Source organism: Myotis brandtii, unplaced genomic scaffold (genome assembly GCF_000412655.1).
Source record: "Myotis brandtii unplaced genomic scaffold, ASM41265v1 scaffold1643, whole genome shotgun sequence".
Taxonomy (NCBI): domain Eukaryota; kingdom Metazoa; phylum Chordata; class Mammalia; order Chiroptera; family Vespertilionidae; genus Myotis; species Myotis brandtii.
In genome coordinates this window covers 580768-594221 of record NW_005356017.1, presented here as the reverse complement: position 1 = coordinate 594221, position 13454 = coordinate 580768, and the positions used below count along the sequence as shown (strand labels likewise).

The window sequence follows — 13454 nt, the reverse complement described above, 5'->3', positions numbered from 1 at the left end:
AGGGTCTGCCGGACACTTGGCACTGCCACCCATGCATGCACGTGGCCCTGCAGGGGCCCGCCAGCCCTTCAACACCCCGCAGAGGAGTAGGAGTCTACCCTTTTAAGCTAACTCCCCGGAGAAGTGTAATGAGCCTCTTGGAATTAAATGGAAATAAGAAAAGCAAAACAAAGAAGTGTAATGGAAATGGACAAGCTGAGAAAGGAATAGAGAGGTTCATTTCCAGCCTGATGCTTGGGGGGCTTTCATCAAGATACTGCAATGGATATTATACAGAGCCGTGGAAGGAGGAAAGAAAGAAATTAAAAACAGCCCCTATGATGAACTCCTATAATTTATTCCTCTGCAGAGCAGTAGGCACAATGTTTCATTTTCGTTCCTCTCCACCTAATTTCTGATTATTCCCAGGCTGGGCAAGAATGAAAATTAAGCATACCCAACACACGAGTCATAATGAAAGTGCGGAATGCACGCAGATTATTCATAAGCTTTCGAGTTGTGTATTTTGGTGGAGACTTCCTCCCTTCTGCTCCTGATTGCTGATGAAGAATGGTGTTTTAATAGGCAGATGGTAAAGACAATTACAGTTAGGGGCTCAGCTGGGAGTTACATCAGTTTATTGCAAATTATTAGTTGATAAATGCTTTTGTTTACAAGCAGAGGCTTAAGCAGCTTTGTAATCAGTGTATCAGCTGCCAGGGGAATTTTGACAGATCGCCTTTGGGGTGTAATGTCACCTCTTGGCCAGTCGTTCAAAATCGTGATGGCCACAGTCAGATGGGCTGCCTCACGACCCCATGGTGAGCTCCTGCAGAGCGAGGACGCAGCGCTCAGCAGAGCACAGACCCCAGGATTGCTGGGAAGAGTCAGCCATGAGCAGACCTCTTCCTGTTGAAATCCCATAAAACACTGTCTCTGTTTGCCTAAACCCAAGGTAGGCTGTCTGTTTCATGACTTCCAACACATTAGCTCAGCTTTTCCCAGGCTGTTCTGAACATTTCATTCGTGGGGCCAGGCATCCCTGTATCCACACCTCAGCAGAAGTCTGGAACTGACCACAGTGACTCTGTTGACTTCTTTTCCTGAAAAAGGACTTCATGGGCTTCTTAAAAGGAAGAGGAAATGTTCTCGGTAGGAGCTATTTTCTTAAAGGAAAAAATGAGTTCTGTGGGGAGAATGCACGCCAGGAGCCAAAAGACCTGAGTGGGGATCTATTTCAAGTCTGAGCCTGAAATGCCTCCTGTGATAGGAGGAGGGGAGTTCAGGCAACACCCTGGTTGAGCCAGGCTGGCGTGGACGCCCTGGTCTCTAAAGTGGGAGGATAGTATTTCCTGTTTGTCACACAGATCATTCCTTTAGATTAAGAAGGGTGTTCGTGTTTCTTTGTTTCTGAGTTCCGCTCAGACCAATATTATCTGTTGGATTGATGCTAAATAATACAGCCTGTAATGTATGAAATGACAAATAATTCATAGATGATGTTGCCAAGCTCATTTCCAAAATACTTACTGAAAGAGGGTGCTGTCATTTAGTGTTTTCGCATTACAGGATTATCAGCATTTACTCGCTTTCTGCGTTGCCATAAAGACACCGTTTATAAGCCTGAGGATTCAGAGATGTCTCAAGGATTCACATGATTGACGCCTATAAACAAACTTTTACATTTCACTCTAATAAAATAAGTTTTGTGGGCTTAATCAAAACAGAAATATTTAAATATATAATCATTCACAATAGCTCCTATAATGCTGTAATGGTCTTTTTTAAAAATATTTTTATTGATTTCAGAGAGAGGGAGAGATAGAAACATCAATGATGAGAGAGAATCATTGATCAGCTGCCTCCTGCACACCCCCCCACTGGGTTCAAGCCCACAACCCGGCATGTGCCCTTGACCAGAATGGAACCCGGGACCCTTCAGTCTGCAGGCTGACACTCTATCCACCGAGCCAAACCAGCTAGGGCTACAATGGTCATTTTTATTTGTACCTACTGACTGGTATTCAGTGTTCATTTTGGCAACACATTAAAAAAAAAAGCCCTGGCCCGTGTGGCTCGGTTGGTTGAGTGTCATTCCATGCACCAAAAGGCCGCCCGTTGTATTCCTGGTCAAGGTGCATGCTCAAGTTGCAGGCTCGGTCCCCAATAGGGGGCATGCAGGAGGCAGCCAATCGATTTTCTCTCTCACGTGGATATTTCCCTCCCGCTCCCTTCCTCTCTCTTTAAAATAAATAAAAATGTATTTCCTGGTTTTCAAGGAAAATTTATCGAGCTAATAAAGAACTAACTCCTAAAGTCAAATGCCAGGTTTCATAGCTGGAATTACTTATACCCTATATCCTCTGAAATACTGACATAATACATGATGATCTTTGGAGATATGAATCCAGCTGATAAATTTTAAATCATGTGTAATATATATGTAAAAGAATTTTCTTCTGTTAGTCTCAGAAATATGGTTAAGTGTGTCTATTCATTTATCTCCCTGACTCCTGTTGTTTCTATTTCAGATTCTCAATTAAGAACCTCGAATCATCAGAATAGAATACACCTTATTCAAACTGACACATGGTTTAGTAAAGTTTGTAATTTGAATGTTGGGTTAACATAAGCTTAGCTAAAAAAACATTTGGGAGAAAACCAGAGTGTCGTTTTTATCCTCACTCCAACAATCAACACACAATATTCAGTTCCCAATTTTCCAGTTCTTAGGCAATTAAATGTTCTATTCACATCAGAGGAAAGGATGCTTACAGAAAAGCTGAAGAATGAAAGCCTTGATATCTTAAATAGTAAATCATGTTTTAACATAAAGAGCATAAAAAGTTGTTTTTCAATTTCTATAATCAAGTTAATGAAGGATAAATGGTGCATTTGCCAAGTAGTGCTGCTATGTGTCCATCTCTCTTGATTGGAAAAGGCAAAGAAGAATTTTAAAAAAAGAAGTCTGTCCTCTCCTTTGGCCCAAATACCAAAGGTACCCTCCTGAGTTGCTGGCCAACTCTGAATTTTTCCTCCCTCTCCCAGGAACTGCTAGGATGCGCTATAAAAAGATGTCAGGAGCGCCAGCCTGGGAAAGTTGAATGCCCCCAAATGCCCTGCATTGCCTATAAGTACAAATGAAAAATGTTAAAGATAATTTAAAAACAGGAAAGACCTTTTGCAAAATGCTTTTGATTTATTGCTGGGTATTGTGCAGATCTTTATCAATTATTCTCACTCCATTTTATTCAAAAATATTGTAAACTGTGAGTTGGCATGTTGCTGCATACGGGGGAAAAGGCATTAATCAACTCTAAATAAACAAGTGCAAGATCTATGTAACAACTATGAAGTAGTTAATACGTTTTTGAGCAATTCTGTTCTAGAAAAGAGGTCTAAAAGAGTAGTGCTTAATTATCTGGACTCCTCTGTGCTGGGCTCCCTTTTGATTGTATTAATGAAGCAGCTGGTCCATTGTTTCCCTTTAATTCCTCTATTGTTTTAAGAATATGTCACAGCTCTTTATTCTTTTATCAGGTGCTGTGCAGGAGGAGCCACACAATACCTCATATTCCTACTGTATTTGCCAATGCACAAAGAAACCTCCACGGCGGTTTTCAAAGAAGGGGCACACATAATTTATAAGTTCTCTTCCTTGCACTACTCCACTGTCAAGAATTTCAACAGTATTGAATTTGAATTCATTATAAAATTTGGATTAAACAAGGTGGCCACATATAGATATACGTACGGTGTTCATGTCAAAACCCTGGGATCTGGGCAGTAACACGTGTGATGTTGAAATAGGGCATTGAGTTCGCTTTTAGGGAATTATTCTGACCAATTGCTTCTCAGTTATGAAAAGGTTACATTTCACAAGCAGGCATCCTGTTGTATTTTTCACATTTTTTTTAGTAAAAGTTAAAACAAAGAAATGACCAAATAAGTAAGTAGGCTTGTTTCCTCCACCTCCAGAAACATAATGTTCTTGAGAGTGAGTGTGTGTGTGTGTGTGTGAGTTAAACAGCCCATTTATCCTCCAAGAATGACTTTAATTTACTTATGTACCTAAGATGTATATGACTTCCTTGATAGAACACTATGCTATCTTTATCAGCTAAATTCTGATCATCAATTGACTATCTTCTTAGTGTACTGCTTAACCAATATAGCATGTAACAACATTTTTCTGCCAGGGTTATTTTAAAATTCTCGTTCATTTCCAAATATCCACAAAATCTACAAAAAATCACCTATGATAAAATCATCTTGAAGCTCTGATTCACATAGACATTCCTTTTTTACACAAGTGGGGTTTTTTTCTTTGTTTTTGTTTTTTTTTCCTTTTCAAACCTCTGTATTTAGGAAGTGTCTTATTGATTCCGCCCCCTCCCCACCCTGCCTAGAGTTCCCAGTCTAATAAAGAGAAGCCTTAATGACTAATGCTACACAGTAAAAGTTACTAAGTTCAACTTTTAGAAAAGCCCTTAGCATAAATGATGTTGCAAGCTCCTATGTCCTTTTTGTATTGCTAGGTGAGTGTCTGTGGGTTTTGTTTTATGTTTAGCTTAAAATGAAGTTTCAAACTGGTATCCCTATCTATGTGCTTGAGGCTCCTTCTCCTATGGAGGTAGTGTGGGGCAAAATCTAAATGTGATTTAATTGGTTCAATTTGCTGCATATTTTTATGCTAAACTTAGGTTCGTGTCTTGATAAGCTCAGATGTAGTTTAGCTCGAGGTTTACAGCTTCATGTTGCTTGTATTGCCTTATTTTTACAAAGCAAGCGTCTATCAATCACACAGATAAATTAGAAAGAAGCATGTATAGACATAACACATGGGAAAGATTTTTCAGCGTGCTATGTAATTTATTAACCTGATTTTTACCATTGTAAGAAGCCGCGAATTGCAGATAGCATGGGCGAAGTTAAATGCTTTTATACTGGATACATTTTGCTTATACAGAACTCTATAGGTATGGTCGAACAATATAATTGAAGCTTTGTCAGCTCTGTAACCTAGCAACAGATAATTCTGTTAGGTTACTGAATTGCTCCTGGTTGACAAGTAGGGAGTATTTTAGTGTTTATCATGTTTGCTAATGATGGGATCCTTTCCAAAAGGCTTGTCTTAATCTTAATTAGAGTTTATCAGCAGAGGTCTGCATGACATTGTGCAGACACTGATTTCATAAATAATAAAAAGTGCAAGTGAAAAATTTGGCAGGATGGGGAGATACTGAAGGCCACTGCTTCTAGAAAGAGGGGTGCGAATTTCCAAAATGTAATTGAGTTTGAACTGTGACTTTATTCTTTATTATGGAAACTTGTAGTTCACTTCACTGCAGTTTTGACAGCAATTATGAGGAAAATTTATAAGCCTCCTGTTAGGAACCGTATCGCGTTGTATAAGAACTTTGATCATAAACATGACTTAGACCAGCAAGTACATGGTTTTTCAAGAACGTCAAGGTCTTCGTCATTATTGCTCGCTGTGGTACCTTGAATGTATCTGTCCTTTATTTGCGACGGGAGTGGTGTGTGGCTGTGGGGACTGGGGAGAGTGGCTGTGTCTGCAGCGTGAGAGGCAGACAAAGAGAGACTCCTAAAATAACCTTTATGTTTGGAGAAAGCCGGGGAGGTATCAGATAGCTGCTTCAGTGCCCGATGTCATTTGATGAAGACTTCATGCCCATGCAGTAGGCATGGGATTTTATTGCTCTGGTTTGCACAATAAGATCTTTTACAGCTTAGGGGGATGAAGTATTATTGATTATTAGTTCCATACCTTCAAAATAATAAAGAATTAAACATTGTAAAACCGAATGTCATTCAGATTTTACTAAATTCCTCACTGGCTTATTTAATCCCTTGAAAGATGATGCTAAGACATGACATCATTCCTCTTTCTGGCTCTCTTCACCTTTTCACTCATCATTCCCATAATCTTCAACCATTAGTGGCCAGGGGAAATTCAAAGCTATTTTCAATGTCATTTTCTGAGTATCAAAACGGACATCCCTCTGCTGGGTTGTTGGAATACATCTATGAAATAGTTGATTATCAAGAGGCTTTTTGTTCATAGAGCCTCACTGTTTCTATCCTATACAAACTGCAGGTGGTGTACACTCATGCCAGTGATCCCTAACCCTAGAGGACATTAAGCCCTCTGGGCAGCTTCTAAAAAATAATGAAGCCCAGACTTCACTCCCGGGGATTTTGATTTGATTGATCTGGGGTGGGACCAGGAAATCAGTGTTGATTAAGAGCAGTCAAGATTGCCAGTGATTAAGTAGAATTTTTATGCCCTTTTCATGTCCAGTTGAACTTGCAATTTAAATAGGAAATTGGGCAAATGCTGCATTTATATTTAATATTATCAAATGATTTTAATATGTGTGAAGTGTTTAGACTAGTACTGGGCACATATTAAGGGCTTTCTAAGTGTTAACTATTATAATTGTTTATTCGTCGTGTTAGAAGTTCTTTCCACATCACAAATATAGACATGATTCTCTGGATTGTAACTATGCAGTTGAAAGCTGTATCTCATAGCTGAGTAACCTTCTTGACACTGTTTCATAAAGTGAACCATCTTATTTCTGATTCAGAGGGAGAACTGTGCTAATTACTCCGAGAAATCAATATAAGGTGTAATGTAGTTAGTGAACGTCAGATGGCGCTGTGACTTGGGACACCTGGTTTTTCATCCAGAATCTAGAGAGCCAAACTGCCTCATTCTAACCCCATCTCCTTTTATCTTCCGCCAATTTCCCTCTAGCTGTGTGACCTTGAATAATTCACATTTCCAGCCCCGTGATCTCATAATAATGTGTGATTATTACTATTATTAGTATGTTGTTTGTAGAGGCATTAAATATTGCTTACAACTTGATGATGATAATCTAGTGGTTATCTAGCCTAAGGCTGTCATGTCACATGATGTAGGTAAAGCTAGTCTTCCAGATTACACAGTAACTAATAATCAAGACTAGGACTAAAGTTTCATACTCTCCAGTCAAATGCTCCTTCTAGTTCATCCTTGAACTAAGGACAAATAAATTTTTTGTTTGTTTTTTGTGGGTTTGTTTGTGTGTGTTTTTTGACAAATAAATTTTTAGTGATTTTGGTTGCCAGCTATGCTTCATAATTATCATGTTGTCTTTTAAACCAAAATCATTTGCTCTGGAATGAGAGCAATTAAACATATGACATTGCCATATGTGCACCCAACACCTTTACATAATTCTAATTGTGTTTATATCAACACATCATGAGTGTAGATTAGTACATTGAAAATCCTCGGTATAAATCAAGGGCATTAAGCGTACTACTCATACGAAAGCTACAGAAAACATTGTTTAGGTTTAACAGGTTTCATATCCATAGAGAATTGACAGGAACTGGCACTCAGAACACAAGCAGAAACCCAAATCAACAGAGTAACCAGGAACTCACAATTTTCAGGTCTAAAATGTATTCAAATGAAAATGGTTAATGTGGCCAAATAAAGTAAACTCCATCTCAACAGCAATTTCATCCCACGAGGGACTGAGCTTTCAAGTCCTTTGATAAGTAGCTTTACTAGGAAAACTGGGAGGGGAGAGACCTTGCTCTTGTTTTGTTTCGAACCATCTCATATGAAAAACTTTTTATAAAAGCTATATTCCCCTCCTTAGCTATGGCAATAGTCTGGGTTCACAGTGGATGCTTTTTAGTGAATAAATGTTACTCTCATTTTTCCCAATGTCTTTATTTTGGTAAAATATTTTTTTTAAATTTGCTCTTTTAATTATTTTTAAGTATACCGTTCACTGGCATTAAGTACATTAACATTGTTGCGCAAACATGATGTTCCACCAGCCATCACCAGAATTCTTTTCATCTTGCCGAACTGAAACTCTGCACCCATTAAGCAGTAACTCTCCATTTACTTTCTGCCTCTTTGATTTTTGAATACTCTAAGTATAAGGGGGAAATATAGTATTTGTCCTTTTGGGACTGGCTTATTTCACTTAGCACAGTGGTTGGCAAACTGCGGCTCGTGAGCCACATGCGGCTCTTTGGCCTCTTGAGTGTGGCTCTTCCACAAAATACCGACTTCTGCGCATGGGCCATGAAGTTTCAATCGCACTGTACATGCGCGCCTGCACCGTGGTATTTTGTGGAAGAGCCACACTCAAGGGGCCAAAGAGCCGCATGTGGCTCGAGCCGCAGTTTGCCGACCACTGACTTAGCATAATGTCCTCAAGGCTCATCCATTTTGTAGCATTGTCAGACTTTCCTTCCTTTTTAAGGCTGAATAATATTCCATTGTATGAATATGCCACATTTTGCTTATTTATGCTTCTGTCAATGGACACTTGGGTTGCTTCCATGTTTGAACAATTTTCAATACTCCACCTCTGAACATGGGTGTGCAAATAAATATCTCTGAAACCCTGCTTTTAATCCTTCTGGGTCATCAGGCAATTCTATTTATAAGTTTTTGAGGAAATGACACACTGGTTGTACCATTTTACCTTCATCAGCTATGCACAGGCTTCCAATTTCTCACATCCTTGCCAATACTTGTTATTTTCTGGGTTGGGTTTGGTTTGATAGTGGTGCTCTCATTTTAAAGCCAAATATAATATCTTGTGATTTGTTCCCGTTAACATGAGGTCAATCAGTGAAGATACCAAAATAGCTACCTATCAATATGATTTTTCTTGCACTCAGATTGTTTCTTAGTCAAGATGAATACTACTGCCTTCCATTCAACTATAAATTAGAGTTGGCCATATTTCCCCTCGCTCTAAAAGCAGTAGGGTAGGAAACGGGTTGTCCTGCCTCTTCAGCTCCAAGTTAATTGCTAGAAACTGTTTCTAACCAGTCAAGATACAGATTGTGATTTACAAATGGATGTAGACTTCATCCTTTTTTTCTGAAATGAGTTAGCGCTTACCAGTATAACATAGATGCATTTGCTCATTGAATTCATAGGTTTCTCTTTTCTCTCCGGTAAGATTTCTTGGATTCAGCAGGGCAGTGAGAAATGAGAATAATAGCCCCAATCAGACCAAACCAAAAGGATAATGGTTAACAATTATACAGCACTTAATACATGCCAGGTGCTGTTCTTAAGCTTTCATATATATTAATTAGCTTATTTAATCCTCATAATAACACCGTGAGTTCAGTACTATTATCATCAGCCCCATTTTCAAGGGTGAGGACACTGATAGGCAGGATGCTAAGGGGACAAGTTCAAAGTCACATAGTAAGTGGCAGAGCCAAGATCTGCCCCTCGGCCATCTGGTCCCGTTGTCCATACTTCTTCCGGATAGGCTTCTATCCCTCACTGGCATTCACACTTAGAATATTTTATTTTAATCACTAACTGACACGGAGTGGCAATACTTGGGACATCTCACACTATAAATAACTCCATCAAGTCCTAGACATTCGCCATCTAAAGAACTCAGCCACACAGTTTCAAAGAGCCAGCCCATGATCTTTTGGGTGTCATTCTCTTGGTTCCCTCTAACTTTTCCAAATATATGCTCTCTCTATCTTTAAGTGACTCCATGTCCTCCACCCCCACCTTTAATGTTGAGATTCCCCAAGTTTCCATCTTTTGTCCTTTTCACACTGTACTCCTCCTGAGTTACCACAATAATGTCAAAAGCATCGCTGTCATTTAGAATGTGCCCATGGCTTCTAAAACAAGAGTTTTCTTGTGTCTCCTTCACGTACCAACTGCCTCCTAAAGGCATTCACCCCAAAGTCTCTCACATACCTCAGATGCTACATTGTCAATGCAGAATTTGGTATATCCATGCATGCACATACATATACATGCGTACGACACACATGCACATGCATACTTGGGCTTTGGAGCTGGACACACAAGAGTCTAAGTCATGATTCTGGCACTGACCATGCCTGTGTCTTTGGGCAATTTAATTAACCTCTCCAAGCTTCAGTTTTCTCAACTCTTAAGTGAGGAAAATGTCACCTAACTTCATCGAGTAATTGACACGGTCAAAATAAAAGTACATAAACCACGAAGCCTATCTGGCCCGAAGTGCTCCTCACTGGTACCCATTGCCTCCTGGTTGTCTTAATATACCAGCTTTACTGCCTCATTCATGGCATCACCATCATCTGGTTTCCCAAACCGGAAACCTTCGTGTCATTTTCAGCAGCTTCTTTTCTTTCTACTCATCTCACAAAATCACCCCATTCCTCTCAGTCCTGCTCTCGGGTGTGGCTCTTTTCTCCCTCACAAGTTACACTTCTCACAACTGCACTCGTGCCATAGCCTCCAAATGCCCCTGATGGTAACATTTCCTTCAGTTCACTCTCACTACCCTGAGATCTTTTTCTTTAAGAAGCCCATGTCAGGAATTTGTTCATTCAGTCACTCGAATAAAAATATACCATCTCCCTCACCAGGAGCCAGACGCAAGTGTTTTATGTTACATTCAAAGCTGTCTCATCTTGCTCTACACTCTTTTCGTGGGAGGAAGCCCTGATTTGTAATGTTTGCAAGGTCCGGTGGCAAATGCTACAGCTCTCGCCAGGGCCGATTTCAAGTTACCAATGTGATAGCAGCCACCAGCACACAGAATCCCTGACAATTGAACATTCTGCTCTGTGATCCGGAACAGGCTGGCTCAAACACACCAATGCCCGTAAACCACCTTTTCTCCCTCAGACCCTGAGCTCCGGGTATGCTGGCCTCTGAGCCATCATCGGGACCATCAGCTCTTCCACAACCCTGCACTTGCACGGGTGTGTCTGTTTCTGCCATTCAACTGTAATTAGGTGGACTTGTACACATACTTCTGCCATTTTACCTCTGTTCTGCATGAGGCCATCAAAAACTCACCTGGGATGGTTTACCTGACACCCCTAAGAAGTGTCACTTTTTCACTGTTCTCCCATTTTCCTCAGCATGAAGTGACAACACCCATTGCATGGTATTGTAGTATTGTACTCTGTTTATTTGTGTGCATTCTAATTGTATAGCGTGTGTGAAGCCCTAGCGCCCAGCTGGCACACAGCAAAGAGTTCAATGAATAGCTGATGAATGAATGATTTGAAAGATTCACTCCTAAGACAGCTGACTTCCTCATCAAGTCTACACAGTACATTTTAATTCTAATTCCACCTCTAAAAAGACATGCTCTGACCAAACCATAAAAAGAGATAGAGCGATAAAGACAACCGAATGTGAAACATTACCGGGGATGTCTGAAACCACAGGTGTGCACTACCCCTGTGAGGTTGTTTATTAACACAGAAAACTCATGTTTTCCTTAACTTTTCCTTGCACTTAATATTTGTGAAGATTACTTTATTTATTTATTGGAGCCTTTTGGGTCTAAGTTGGAGCTCAAGTATTGAATCATCCTTGTACATAGCCCATAGCCCATGATCAAGATTAGCTGTGAGTGGTACCTTCTGTAAAAATCTCCATTTCTGGGCAACTGAGTTCAAAATGTTCTTTTTGTGAAAAGTAGCCATAACTGGATTTACCAACGATGTAAAGTTACTAATAGTAAATTATTACTAATAATAATGTAAGTCATTCCACGCATCACTGAAATCCAATGACTCAGAAAGACCAAGCTGTGAAAGAAACTGTAATGGGAGTGCGTGGCTCCACCCTCCCCACCTCTATTACACACACTCACTTAATAAACCATGTCTCCCAGGAAACAAAAGGTGCAAGTGATCACCTTTGTCACCAGCTGTAAAGAGTTTGGATCTTTTATGTACATCAGAGAAGGCACAGCCGTGGCCGATGACAGAAGCCATCCAGGGAAGCGTCACCAGCAGAAATACACCACTTAGCACATGGGACGCTCACTCGTTGAGTCCACCATGATGCCACTTCGCTTCCCTAATTATAAATAAATAAATCAGGGCCAAAGCGAATCTGTTTCTCCTCTTTGGTTTCAAGATCTGGCAGTGGTCGGCAAACTGTGGCTCGCGAGCCACATGCAGCTCTTTGGCCCCTTGAGTGTGGCTCTTCCACAAAATACCGACTTCTGGGCATGGGCCACGAAGTTTCAATCGCACTGTACATGCGCGCCTGCACGTGGTATTTTGTGGAAGAGCCACACTCAAGGGGCCAAAGAGCTGCATGTGGCTCGCCAGCTGCAGTTTGCGACCACTGTGTTAGAGTCAAAGTGAAATAAAAAGTGAAGTTGTTTTCACATCTTGTCTTTTAGGATGTTTGTGTCTCACTTTGAAACTTGCACACTCATGTGAAGTCTGTAATCCTAGCTTTATTTCTTCACAAAATCTATTGTCACAGAAGGTGTTTTGTTCCTTTACCTTTAACACTTCATCAGCTGGTTTAATTACTTGTCCAAGCTTCCTGTAAAACAATGTCCCCCTCCTTCTGTGCAACTCTGCCATATCATATGCTGTTGTTATCTTTCCCACCAGATTTTTACCACAGTTGTTTAAAAACTATAATCTTTTTGAGGGTGGGGAAAAAATGAAGTGCAGTTGAAGAGACAGTAATGCCGAGAGATAAACAGAGCAATATTACTTATCAGAATGGGTACGATTTTTGCCTGCTAATGAGTACAATATATAGCCTTGCAATATATACACAAGGGAAAAAAATAGCTTTATAACATATCAAGTATGCCACGTTATTCCAGCCATAACTGTATAGGATACGTATCTAGGCCTGAGAGTGTAGATAACAAAATATAAGTGCTTTGCCTGTCTAAACATGTTAAATAAATGAGCATTTGCTATCGCATTCCAATACATTAGAGGATGGACTTGCATAGTTAATTTTCTTTTTAATGCACCACACGTGATCATTTGAAGCACAGAGCCAGAGTATATCTCAGTGTTTGAAGAAAGAGTTCTTTTCATTTAAACAAATCTTTATTTAAATAAGCCTTTTTGAAAAGGATCTTTGGCCTATCTTCTTTTCAGGAAGTTCAATCAGGGTAAATGGAGATAAAGAAGCCACATTATAAGGAACATTATATAAGTAAAAATCACTCAGCCAGAAAAAAAAAATGTCAACAGACATAAAGGGTGTAAAACTAATGAAATTTTGTCTTCACTTTCTAGATTTTAGGAGCTTTTATTTACTTGTTTTGTAGTTTGGGATCATCTGGTGTTGATATAATAAAGTATTTTGGGAAGAGAGTGTGTGAGGGGGGCGGGAAGAAATAACTTCTTACTTCCATAAGGTACAGAAAGAGTAACTTCAGAAACTCACCTGAAGGAAATGTTTGCGGTTGATTCCTACCATGCTTGTTCTTAGGCGGGATACCATGTCACGATTAAGGCAAGCCCAGAAGGCAGAGTTGACAAAACTCTCTAGAGATTATGTCTCAACTTGTTTCTTAGTCTTCTCTTACTATTGACCACTGAACAGTTCATTGAATGCAAAGAGTACCATTTTTCACATGGTAGGGAAGAGGAGTTCAGCTGTTGTCTTGGTCAAA

The 13454-nt window shown here is 39.9% G+C and overlaps 1 protein-coding gene across 2 annotated transcripts in view; it reads left to right on the top strand.

Moving 5' to 3' along the window:
- The window catches only part of ZFPM2 (zinc finger protein, FOG family member 2), a 312267-nt gene that overhangs the window by 289284 nt on the left and 9529 nt on the right, over positions 1 to 13454 (top strand). The window lies entirely within an intron of this gene.